This window comes from Sinocyclocheilus grahami, unplaced genomic scaffold, assembly GCF_001515645.1.
Source record: "Sinocyclocheilus grahami isolate Dianchi unplaced genomic scaffold, SAMN03320097.WGS_v1.1 scaffold1124.1, whole genome shotgun sequence".
In the NCBI taxonomy this organism is placed as follows: domain Eukaryota; kingdom Metazoa; phylum Chordata; class Actinopteri; order Cypriniformes; family Cyprinidae; genus Sinocyclocheilus; species Sinocyclocheilus grahami.
The window spans coordinates 307,458-319,489 of record NW_015506303.1 but is presented as its reverse complement, the minus strand read 5'-3'; the positions used below and the strand labels follow the sequence as shown (position 1 = coordinate 319,489).

At 36.4% G+C, this 12,032-nt stretch overlaps 1 pseudogene; it reads left to right on the top strand.

Annotated features, from left to right (window-relative positions):
- LOC107567060 (uncharacterized) overlaps window positions 1-751 on the top strand; it is a 4,799-nt pseudogene extending 4,048 nt beyond the window's left edge.
- The last annotated feature ends 11,281 nt before the right edge of the window (window positions 752-12,032 follow it).

Here is a 12,032-nt window from a genome sequence, read left to right as displayed (position 1 = left end):
CCAGCGAACCTCCATGTCTGGGGGAAGAGTGAGACACCCTTCTGCCTTCTTTGCTCTGGAAGAGGCTCTCTAGAACATCTCCTCAGCAGTTGCCCAAAGGCTCTGGCTGATGGGCGCTATCGGTGGCGCCATGACCAGGTGCTTAAGGCAATTGCTGAGAGCTTAGCCTCAGCCATCAGCACCAGCAAGTACCATCATGCTCCAAAGAAGGCAGTCCACTTTATTAAAGCTGGAGAGAAACATTGGGTGCGCCCACAATTAACAACAGGCCTCCTCCATAAAGCCTCGGATTGGCAGCTGCAGGTCGACCTGGGAAAACAGCTGTGGTTCCCTCAGCACATTGTAACAACAAGTCTCTGCCCAGACATGATAGTTACCTCCGAGGTTTCAAAACAGCTAATCATGCTGGAACTTACGGTTCCCTGGGAAGAGCGTATTGAGGAAGCAAATGAAAGGAAACGCGCTAAGTACCAGGAACTGGTGGAGAAGTGCAGGGAGAGAGGCTGGAGAACCTTCTATGAGCCTATAGAAGTCGGCTGTAGAGGCTTTGCAGGACGTTCACTTTGCAAAGTCCTCAGTCGTTTGGGCATTACAGGGGTGGCCAAGAAGAGGGCCGTTCAAGCCGCGAGCGAAGCTGCAGAGAAGGCCACAAGGTGGCTTTGGTTTAAGAGGGCTGATCCGTGGGCTGCTACTGGGACGCAAGTCGGGGCTTGATCAACTACGGCTGGGGCGCCTGGGCGTGGGTGTATGATGTTGCGAGACCCGAAACACCCAATGACCCCAGGGTACATCACTGAGGATGCGTCCCAGTGCATTCATGAGATGTTTCTTGTATAGAGAGTTATTTTGGCTAGCTCTGAGATAATACATGTCTCACAAGAGCTGTGCAAATACTAATAAAAACAGCTATGGGTTTTTTTTTTAAACTTTGAAACACATTCCTTTAGCAGATTATTGAGGCTGTAACATAACATACTTTACTGCACAAAAGAAATCAAGCAAGCAAGATAGATGGGCATAGTTTACAAACACTTCCATTAAGATATAATCACACCATAACATTTGTACAGGTCAGAAGTGCATAAGAGGGATGGGCAATCAGTCTGCCAGACTGAACCTCTTGCAGTTGCTTAATATCAATAAATCGCCCCTGGAGAAGGAGGTCGGCCCTGTTGACTGTATATCTTCTCTGATCCACCCAGCCATGTGGCACAGATGCAACATTAATTATCATAAAACTGCTGGCCATGTGCAGGTTAAAACCATAATGATACAGATTGTGTGTATCTAAGATCTTAAGAAAGTGAATAAATGATTATAAAAATGTTTATTTTTGAATTTAAATGAATTATGGACTTTTAGCCCCATTGCACCCTACAAAGTTGAGCAACAGATTATGAATTATATATGAATTTGTGAATCATGTCACAGAGTAAAAAAAATAAATAAAGAAACAAAATATAAACTATATATATATATATACACGCACTGTATATATTTTGTTTCTCTATTCTTTTTTTAACTCGGTGACAGAATTCACAAATTCATATATAATTCATAATCTTATTTATTTTTTTATTTTATATTATATTTTATTTTATATTTCATATTTCATATTTTATTTTATTTTATTTTGTAATTTTTTTTATTTTATTTTATACCCACTTGGGCCAAAATCATGAGGAGACACTTACGATTTATTTATACTTTTAAAATATTTGGTTTTTGGTTAACAATTTGCATCTCAAATCCTCAAGTCTCCAGTCCCCTCGTTCATTCGTCATAGTCATTGGATCCAGTACAATTTATTTCCGTATTTATCATTTGTATTATGTATTATTAGAACAGAACAAAACATGTCCATAAAAGCAGATAATACTGTGTTATGTTACTAATATTTCCATTCAAACAAATCTCATACAGTTTTTGCTACTTGTAAATGATAGTAAACCAGAAAATGCAGGTCATTAAAGCATAATTGTATCCCTCTTTTGAAGAAAATACAGCAGGATCTTGCTAGGTGAACTTCACCCCTGCTCTCACTTGCTGGCAGAATTTCATAAAACATGAATGTCCTTCTCAAAATTCATATTTCAGAGTCCTTAAAACTACAACAGGGTACAATATATACACGCACTGTATATATTTTGTTTCTCTATTCTTTTTTTAACTCGGTGACAGAATTCACAAATTCATATATAATTCATAATCTTATTTATTTTTTTATTTTATATTATATTTTATTTTATATTTCATATTTCATATTTTATGTTATTTTATTTTGTAATTTTTTTTATTTTATTTTATACCCACTTGGGCCAAAATCATGAGGAGACACTTACGATTTATTTACACTTTTAAAAGATTTGGGTTTTGTTATTTTATTTTATCTTATTTATTTTTTATTTTATAATTTTTTGCACCCACTTGGCCCAAAATCATGAGGAGACACTTACAATTTATTTATACTTTTAAAATATTTGGTTTTTGGTTAACAATTTGCATCTCAAATCCTCAAGTCTCCAGTCCCCTCGTTCATTTGTCATAGTCATTGGATCCAGTACAATTTATTTCCGTATTTATCATTTGTATTATGTATTATTAGAACAGAACAAAACATGTCCATAAAAGCAGATAATACTGTGTTATGTTACTAATATTTCCATTCAAACAAGTCTCATACAGTTTTTGCTACCTGTAAATTATAGTAAACCAGAAAATGCAGGTCATTAAAGCATAATTGTATCCCTCTTTTGAAGAAAATACAGCAGGATCTTGCTAGGTGAACTTCACCCCTGCTCTCACTTGCTGGCAGAATTTCATAAAACATGAATGTCCTTCTCAAAATTCATATTTCAGAGTCCTTAAAACTACAACAGGGCTACAACAGTGAAAGGATTTCTGCAGCATAACTGCAGCTTTATACAGAAAATATAGTGATTTTTGGGTTAGTATAACAGTTTATAAAATAAAAATGCCCATCGTAGCTGAAAATAACCTGTTTAAATCTTATCTTCTGTCAGATGGAATAGAAGGTGTTAAAAATATGCAAGCACACAAGAATATGAATTAATTAATACGTCATTCATTCATGATGATCAATAATACTTTAATGACAGCATGTAATTTTGAACAAAACCGAAATGAGAAATAAAATGACAAACCACCAGGGTTAGTGACATTAACCAGGAAGGCTGTGTTTCATTTTAAATAGATGATTGATGATTTGGGAGCAAACTAAACATTATGCAAATATATTTTTTATTTAGCCTGACACTGTGCGTCAAAATTCAAGGAGGCACTCAATTATCTAACTACCTTTCCATGAGAATGAGCAACCAAATTGAAAATCTTATTCTCATGGATATAAAATGTGCACTCTACAGCATTAGCTGTAATTGAAATTCACACCTGATCCTTTTATACACTGGCAACATGCCAGGAAATGCAAGCATAAACTGCAGGGTTCCTTAAATCCGGCCCTGGAAGACCACTGACCTGCAGAGTTTAGCTTCATTAAAGACACCTGAGCAAGCAAGAGTTACTAGAAAATGACAGGTACATTACAGATGTGGACAAATTTCAGAATATAAGGATTGGTTCGGATTTAAGCCATTAGTTCTAACAGAAAGACTGATATAAGCAAGAGCATGAATGTAGAAAAATGGTGTGAGAGCTTGATAGAATCTCACCTTTCTCTTGAACGTGAAAGTCTCGCCTGACTTATTATGCTGTCCATTTCCAGTCTCTGGTGTTTCTAGTCAAATCAGGATATTTTCAAAGCCAATAATGTAATGTTGAAAATAGTTTTACAAAGCACATGGTTCTATAGTTTCATCACTTTACAGTGTCGCTTTTGTCAGTGTCACACCCATCAAAGTTTAATGAGTAGGTAGATGACATGAAGCAGCTCAAGGTTAGCTACATACACTACACAACAGATGGGTGCTCATATCCTACGTACAGCTCCTGATCAGGGTGTTTGTCACCAAACTGCTAAAATCAGACATTATGATTACGATTCTCTTTCTTACCGTGCGTTCACACCGCCACCGCCGAGAGCGTCAAAGCGGCCGAAAATCATTAATTTTCAATGTGAGCCGGCGGAGAGCTCCGGAGAGCAACGGCGCGGTGCGTCTTGGACGGTGTGGGCGTCGAGGAGAATTGAAGTCAGGTCAACTTTATGGTAATGAGCTATGACGCAGTTCGGCAACAACCAATCGGAATGTAGAAGTCCTGTGCTTGAGAAGATTCCAGAGAACGCAGTCCTGTAAACTTTGTTTCCAACCACATTAGTTCCCAAGCATTTTCGCGCTAGAATGCTTGTTTTTCAGCGGGAATGCAATTAATTTACTCAAAATCGCACCAATTTGACTAACTGCATTAAGGCTACACTTCAACCAGGACAGATTGTATTGTAGGCTGCACACAAATGAATGTTAATTTTAATTAAAGGGGTCATATGTTATAAAGAACATTATTTGGTGTATTTGGTGTAATGAAATGTGTTTATGCGGTTTAAGGTTCAAAAAACATTATTTTCCACATACTGTACATTATTGTTTCTCCTCTATGCCCCGCCTTGTCGATTTTTACAAAGCTCATCGGTCTGAAAAGCGAGGTGTGCTCTGATTGGCCAGCTATCCAGTGCGTTGTGATTGGCCGAATACCTCAAGCGTGTGACGGGAATGTTACGCCCCTTACCATACTGTGATGCCGTGTACCGACTGGAGAGACGAGACAAAAACATTAAAACCCATTGTAAACGAGGCATTTGTTACATCCAGTGGGGACATGATTATGGATTATAATGACTTATACAGTCTTTTTAGGCGTTGCGTTGCATCGCCCCGCATAAACATAAAACCATGTCTGCATTTGTGATCAGAGAAATTACAACAAGCGCTACTCTACACTGCTCAAAACTCGCTTTTGAATCATCAGTGGCAAATTCTTTAAATATGAAAACGTACTTACAGTCTGTGAGTCAGAACAGCCGGCATTGTAGACTACTCTACCAGGATCAGGAAACAGTCCTCCATAAAATGTGCTGCACACATCTGAATATTTGGGTTGAACTGTTCTGGAACAGTGTTGTAAATACTTAAAAAAACTTAACCACTGATTTCTAGTCGTGTCCTCTTTTGGAAGGCCAAACAAAGTATTTTCGCTTTCGCAACGAAACACACAGCGTTTTCACAACATGGCGGCGGCGGTGGCAGCAACAATAAAGTTACGCCTTCTTTCTTTGCGTGAAAATTTGGGTGGCATAATGCAATTCTTCCCACATTGTGATGTAGATATGGGGGCGTGTTTAAACGAGGCGTTTTAGGAGGGCGTGGATCAGTCTTAACTTGTATAAAGAATATCTCTTTGGGTTTGAGACTTTAGTCTTTGCAACTTTAGGGATATTATCTATTTACGAACAGCTTGTAACACTCCAAAGAGAAAGGAACACTTGAAATCGCATCATATGACCCCTTTAAAGACTTAGGCTACTAAACGTCTCCTATAAAATTTATGTTGAAATTAGACTAACCTTGAACACAAAAGCCACATCACACAAATTGCTTTTAATTGGTTTATTTGTTAACAAACATGTAACTATAATTGTGAAGTTCTTTACATTGATCAATTTATTTCACATTTAAAATATTTCATGCAGTTAACTTACAGGTATACCGTACTTGTGGTCAGTCTGCACAAGATCAACATGCTTGTTTCCTTTGTGGCTCCTTTAAATACAAGACCAAGCATTCGCTCGTCAGAGCATCCACGAATCTTTCTACATTGTTTTTGGCAGGGCGGCCAGAGGGAATTCTGACATTCTCATGGACGGCGGTATGAATGCACAGTCAGATCACAACAAAATAAGGGAGTCAACACGTGCAACAGCGTCTTAATATTTATTTAACTAAAGAATGTTAAGTAGTCTGTATAAATGTTAGTCAGTGTGTTGGCATGGAAGTGTAAGTGGCTATTACCAATGTCAATGGTCCAACCCAAACATAATCAGCAAAAGATCAGTCATAGGGGATGGATCAGATGAGAACTCCAATGCAGCGGTGGGCTCCCATAATCCCCACATCCTGTAATCTCTCTTGTAGGTTCTTGAGTAACTCCAACAGCAAAAAGCAACTCCCTCACTTCTTCATACCAGCCACTCGTAAATTCATTCAGGTTTAAAGCCACGCACTTCAGCAAATCACCTGCATCTCGAAGACAACCACAGTTACTCACTGAGCCGTCACACACACACCCTTAAAAGATCCTGTATCCTATGATTAGGATCCTCATAACACCTTACCAAACATTATCAAAAGTGAATTTTTTTTAAATCATACCTCCCTTTTTTATAGGTATATATTTTATCGGTTTATAGGGACCAGTTCTCACTATTAACTAGTTGCTTATTAGCATGCCTATTATTAACATATAGGCTGTTCATTAGTACTTATAAAGCACATATTCTGCATGACCATATTTTACATGCCTAATCCTACCCAATACCTAAATTTAACAACAACCTAACTAACTATTAATAAGCATCAATTTTATTGAGATAAAAGTCATAGTTAATGGTTTGTTAATAGCGAGAATTGGACCTTAAAATAAAGTGTGACCATTTTATCTTTACATAAACTCTGACCTTAGTATAACCATGCTTCCACAGTCATCTCCATTCTCCTACACTGCCCACTCTGCCCCCAGCAATCTGGAACTTGAAAGTGAATTAAGGGAACAGAGAGAGAGATCACTGACGTTTACAATGACTGCATTGCATGTTTAATTCTTTAGTTAAATAATTGTTTAACTTAAATATTGTTTAAGATGCCATTGCATGTGGTGACTCACATATTTTGTTGCGATCTATGGAAGAGAAACTTAAAAATGGTGGCTCGTCCGGGATCATTTTACTTTCTTTTACCAATTCCAAATGCATAAACATCTGCGCTAACTTTCACCCTCTAATTTTTCTGTTCAATCTCAATTTTGCACTGTTTGAGCAAATTCTCTCTTCTTTTGTTAAAATGTTCTACAATCTCCCACAATTCTTTCTTTACAAACACTGTATACCTCAGGGGTGTCCGATCCTTTTCCTGGAGGGCCAATGACCTGGAGAGTTTAGCTTGAACCTGCTCCAACACACTTACCTGGATGCTTCTAGAGACCTTGATTAGCTGGTTGAGGTGTTTTTAGTTAGGATTGGAGCTAAACTTTGCAGGACAGTTGACCTCCAGGAACAGGTTTGGACACACCTGGTATACCTTGTTTGAGCAGTATTTTAACTTAAGTGCTGCAATACATGCTTGTTTTCTCTTGTCATATTCTCTTTGGCATAGCAAGAGATACAAAACCGTGGACATATGGACATTCTTTTAAGATTTGTTGGTGCTCTTAACAAGTACTTTCCAGGAATACCGTTGTTGAGGCAGCCAGTAACAGCACAGCTTAATCCTGCACTCATTTTTATTTTTAGCAATATTCAGGGAGTTTCTGTTTAATTAATTCAGTCACTATTTTTTTATTTTTTTTTACACCATTTTAACATGGGTTCCAATAGAGACCTGAACAGGACAGCATACAAAAGGAAGTTAGAATTCATCATGGCACCGCTCATTGGTTACTCAAGAAAAAGATGGATAGAATACCATCAGACCAACCAAACACACTGAGAAATTTGGTGGAGACGGGAGCTTACCCGCTTCACATTGGGGCAAGACTGCAGAGGCAAGGTGGTGGTCAATATGACAGCTTGATGACTGCAGCTAAATTATAGACTGTGGTAGATGTGACCTCTATATAAGCTAAACATGATTTTGGTCAGCCCATTGGAAGAAGAAACAGAAAAAGAGTGTGAGATATCCGGTCGTGCTCAGTGATGCAGGACTGACGGTGACGCTGGTGCATCCACCCTCCATCCCCCCCTCCACCGAATTTCACATTTCTTCATAACCCAGAGGAAGAAGAAACAGAAAAAGAGTGTGAAATATCCGGTCGGGCTCAGTGATGCAGGACTGACGGTGACGCTGGTGCATCCACCCTCCATCCACCCCTCCACCGAATTTCACATTCATTCATAAGAAACCAATGTAACTTTCCCTACTCCATTCCTCACTCAAGCATTGCCAACTCCTGGAAGAAAAAAAATATCTAAACGTTCATCTTACTGTGAATGTGCATACCAAGTGTGCATGAATAGGCATGTAGTGTGGACATAGTCTAAGATACTGATGGTTTGTTCAAGACAGGTAGTGACTGACTATTTCCATAGTTCTTTTTAGTTATTTTTCTTGGTTTAATTCTGCTTACGTGTGTGTGTGTGTGTGTGTGTGTCTGATTAAGTTTAGTAACTGTGCATTCATAGATTAATTTAACTTTTGTGTACATTCAGTTGAGTTTGATTCTGTGTTTACTGCTTACTGACAAAGTCACTTCAGTGTTCCTTGCTACATGCTCTAATGCCTTAGGACTGAAATAAGGTTATTTTCTGTTGCCAGAAAAATAAAATTTCTTAGAAGTAATAGATTACACTGCATACTTGCTACAGTTACTTCTAGCAGTTAATATACATCATATAACTAATTATGATATAAATTATAACTAATTATGAATTTTTCGCTTTTGAGATTATTTGCTAAACAGACTTTTAAAGTCAAGGTAACTTGAGAATCAGTGATTGTGAATAATATTTATGTATGAATAATGAGCAGACTATGACTCATCCTGCAAAAACTACAGTTCACAAAGTCTCTGAAATTATCAGAAAGACTCAGAAATGACATAGTGCAAGAAAATACATTGAGGAAAATGTATAGATTTTTCAGTGTGACTCCTGCAGGACTCAATATCCTGTAAGTATAAGTTCAATTAAAACGAATTATACATTAAAAGTAAATCAAACTAAAATCAGAAATTGACCAATATATGAAAAATAAAGGAATGTCAGGATTCTGATGAACACGTTCTAAAACGGTCTAAAAAGCAAATATACTGTAAGCAATACACTTGCAAAATAGAAACTTTTGCCAGAGGAGAAGTGTTTACATGCAGCACCCTAATAAAAGCATAATGGTTGCCGCAACAGCCATCAATAGAATCTCCTTAAGGTTTTCAAAAATACTTGATCAATCCAGAAGTCTGAATATGTGACCATCAGTGTGATGTCTACCATAGTTCATTTTGTTAATTAATGCAAAAAAATTGCATTGAAACACTTGAATTAAACACCAGCATCCAATTGATTTATTTGTATCCACTTTTCATTAGGCTCATATTTATTAATTGTAACATTTGATTATGTATAACACTTATTTTGTGATACAATGACTTGATTTAAATTATCTCATCATTTTATTTAATGATGTTTTTAATTTTACAGTATATTTGACATATTACATTATTTTTCATGTTACATGAAACATCACATAAATAAATTTCACACCTTATGTATGCTTACATTTCATTATACTTTATTAATTTAAACATTCCATTATGCATTTAATAATTTCATTATATATTTATTTAACTTAAACTCACTCCATATTTGCATTCACAGCAGGCTTTCGATGTACTGAAGCATGTATAATGATCTCTTCATAAGAGTCAGTGACAGTGAGTTTAACTGTTGATTTTTACAGTTTCTTCTTCTGCTATGCTGTCAAACATCTCCGTTCCAGTGTGAACTTTCCTTTGTAAAGTCATAAGGGTCAACAACATGTAATTTGGCATTTCCTGGTTTATGATGTACTAGAAATAATCCAACTCGAGCTGATGCCCATCTAAAAGGCTTATTGTTGACCTGAGGTGTTTAGTAAGTGTGAATTCAATATGCTAAATTGTGTTTACATCAACATGATAATATACAATTATCATAAAAAACAATATGCAGTAAAGTTTGTAGACAAACTTTAAGTTAGCTTGACAAGGCCTAGCCAGACAATTTGAAGTAGTTTTAAAAGCTTGCAATCTGAAAGTTTTCAGTTTTGAGTAGTTTAAAAGTTAAAATAGTTTTAAAGATGAAAGTTTGCATGTTTTCAAGGCAACGCAGTATATCAGAAAAACAGATAGGTATAAACACATTGCTAGGGTACCTGGGGTGGTAGCTAGGCTCTTTCTAGCATTACTAACATGTTGCTAACATATTTTAGCATAATTATCATGTTACTAGCATGTTGTTAGCATGATTAGCATTTTTCTAACATGATTAGCATGTTGCAAGCACAATTAGCATGTCACTAGCATTTTGCAAGCATGATAAGCATGTTACTAGCATTTTTCTAACATGGTTAGTGTGTTGGTAGCATGATTAGCATGTTACTAGCATGTTTCTAGCATGATTACATGTTACTTACATGTTGTTAACATAATTAGCAAGTTACTTACATGTTGTTATCATTATTGTAGCATGATTAGGATGTGACTAGCATGTTTCTAACATGATTAGCATGTTACTAGCATTTAGTTAACACGATTAGCATGTTGCTAGCATGACATTAGCATGACTTTAACATGATTAACATGTTACTAGCATGATTACCCTGTTACTAGCATAATGCTAGCATGTTTATAACATGTTTAACAAGTTGCTAGCATGTTTCTAGCATGATTAGCATGTTACTAGCATGATGCTAACATGTTTATAGCATGTTTATCAAATTGTTAGCATATTTCTAGCATGAATAACATGTTACTAGCGTGGTGTATTAGCATTTTGCTAGCATGATTAGCAAGTTTGCTAGCATGTTGATATCATGATTCTAGGATGATTAACATGTTACTAACATGATTCTAGCATTATTAGCATGTTACTAGCATGATGCTAGCATAATTCTAGCTTATTTAACAAGTTGCTACCATGTTTCTATCATGATTAACACGTTACTAGCATTTTGTTAACATGTTTCTAGCATGATTAACAAGTTACTATCATGTTCCTAGCATGATTCTAGCATGATTAACATGCTACTAACATGATTCTAGCATGATTAGCATTTTACTAGCATGATGCTAACATTTTTCTAGCATGTATCTAGCATGATTAGCACATTACTACTTTTTTTAACATGATTGGCAAGTTACTAGCACGTTTCTAGCATGATTAGCATGCTACTAGCATGTTTCTAGCATGATTAGCAAGTTACCAGCATGTTGTTATCATGTTTCTATGCCAATCCAGCTAAAACCAGCTGATTCAGTAAAAAAAAAAAAAAAAGCTAAAAACCAGCTAAGACCAGCCTGGCCTGCTAAAAAGTGACCAAACCACTTTAAAACCAGCTTGGGAGACCAGTCAAAGTAGTCAATCAGCTAAGGTCTTTTTTTTTTCTGTAGGGAGTTGTTAAGCTTTGCTATAGCAATAGACAGCTTAAATACACCAACAGTCTTACTGTATAAAAGTTCTCACCCCCTCAATGAAAGTCTTTGGGATTTTAAGTGGTTTTGATAGTCTGGTTTACGAAAACCGTAAGCCGGATCAGTTAGAAAAGATACAGTAACCCGAGTCAGACCAGTCTGAAGGTCTGTCCCGAGTTTGCAGGTTGTAGCTTTAAAAGTCTAGGAGGAGATACATTTTAAAATTTGGTTTCAGAAGAATATAACCAATATAAACCTTGACAACATAACACAACATCACAAAACAAAAACAATGAACTACTATGGGTCACGTCACAGCTCTTACTATATTACTAATTACAGAATACTCTAGCATGTAGTGTTGTTGTATTACGACATAGACATAGTAAAAGTTATAACCTGAAGTATCTTTTCAGTATTACATTTACATTTACATTTATTCATTTAGCAGATGCTTTTATCCAAAGCGACTTACAATTGAGGAATACATCAAGCGATTCAAGTCAAGTCAAGTCTGCTTTATTGTCAATTCTTCCACATGTACAGCACATACACACAGAGAATTGAAATTGCGTTACTCTCAGACCCTTGGTGCATACAGATAACACTAACAGTAGAACATAAATACAGATTAAATATAAAAATACAACTATACAAATATACAAGTAAGGTAAAATGTA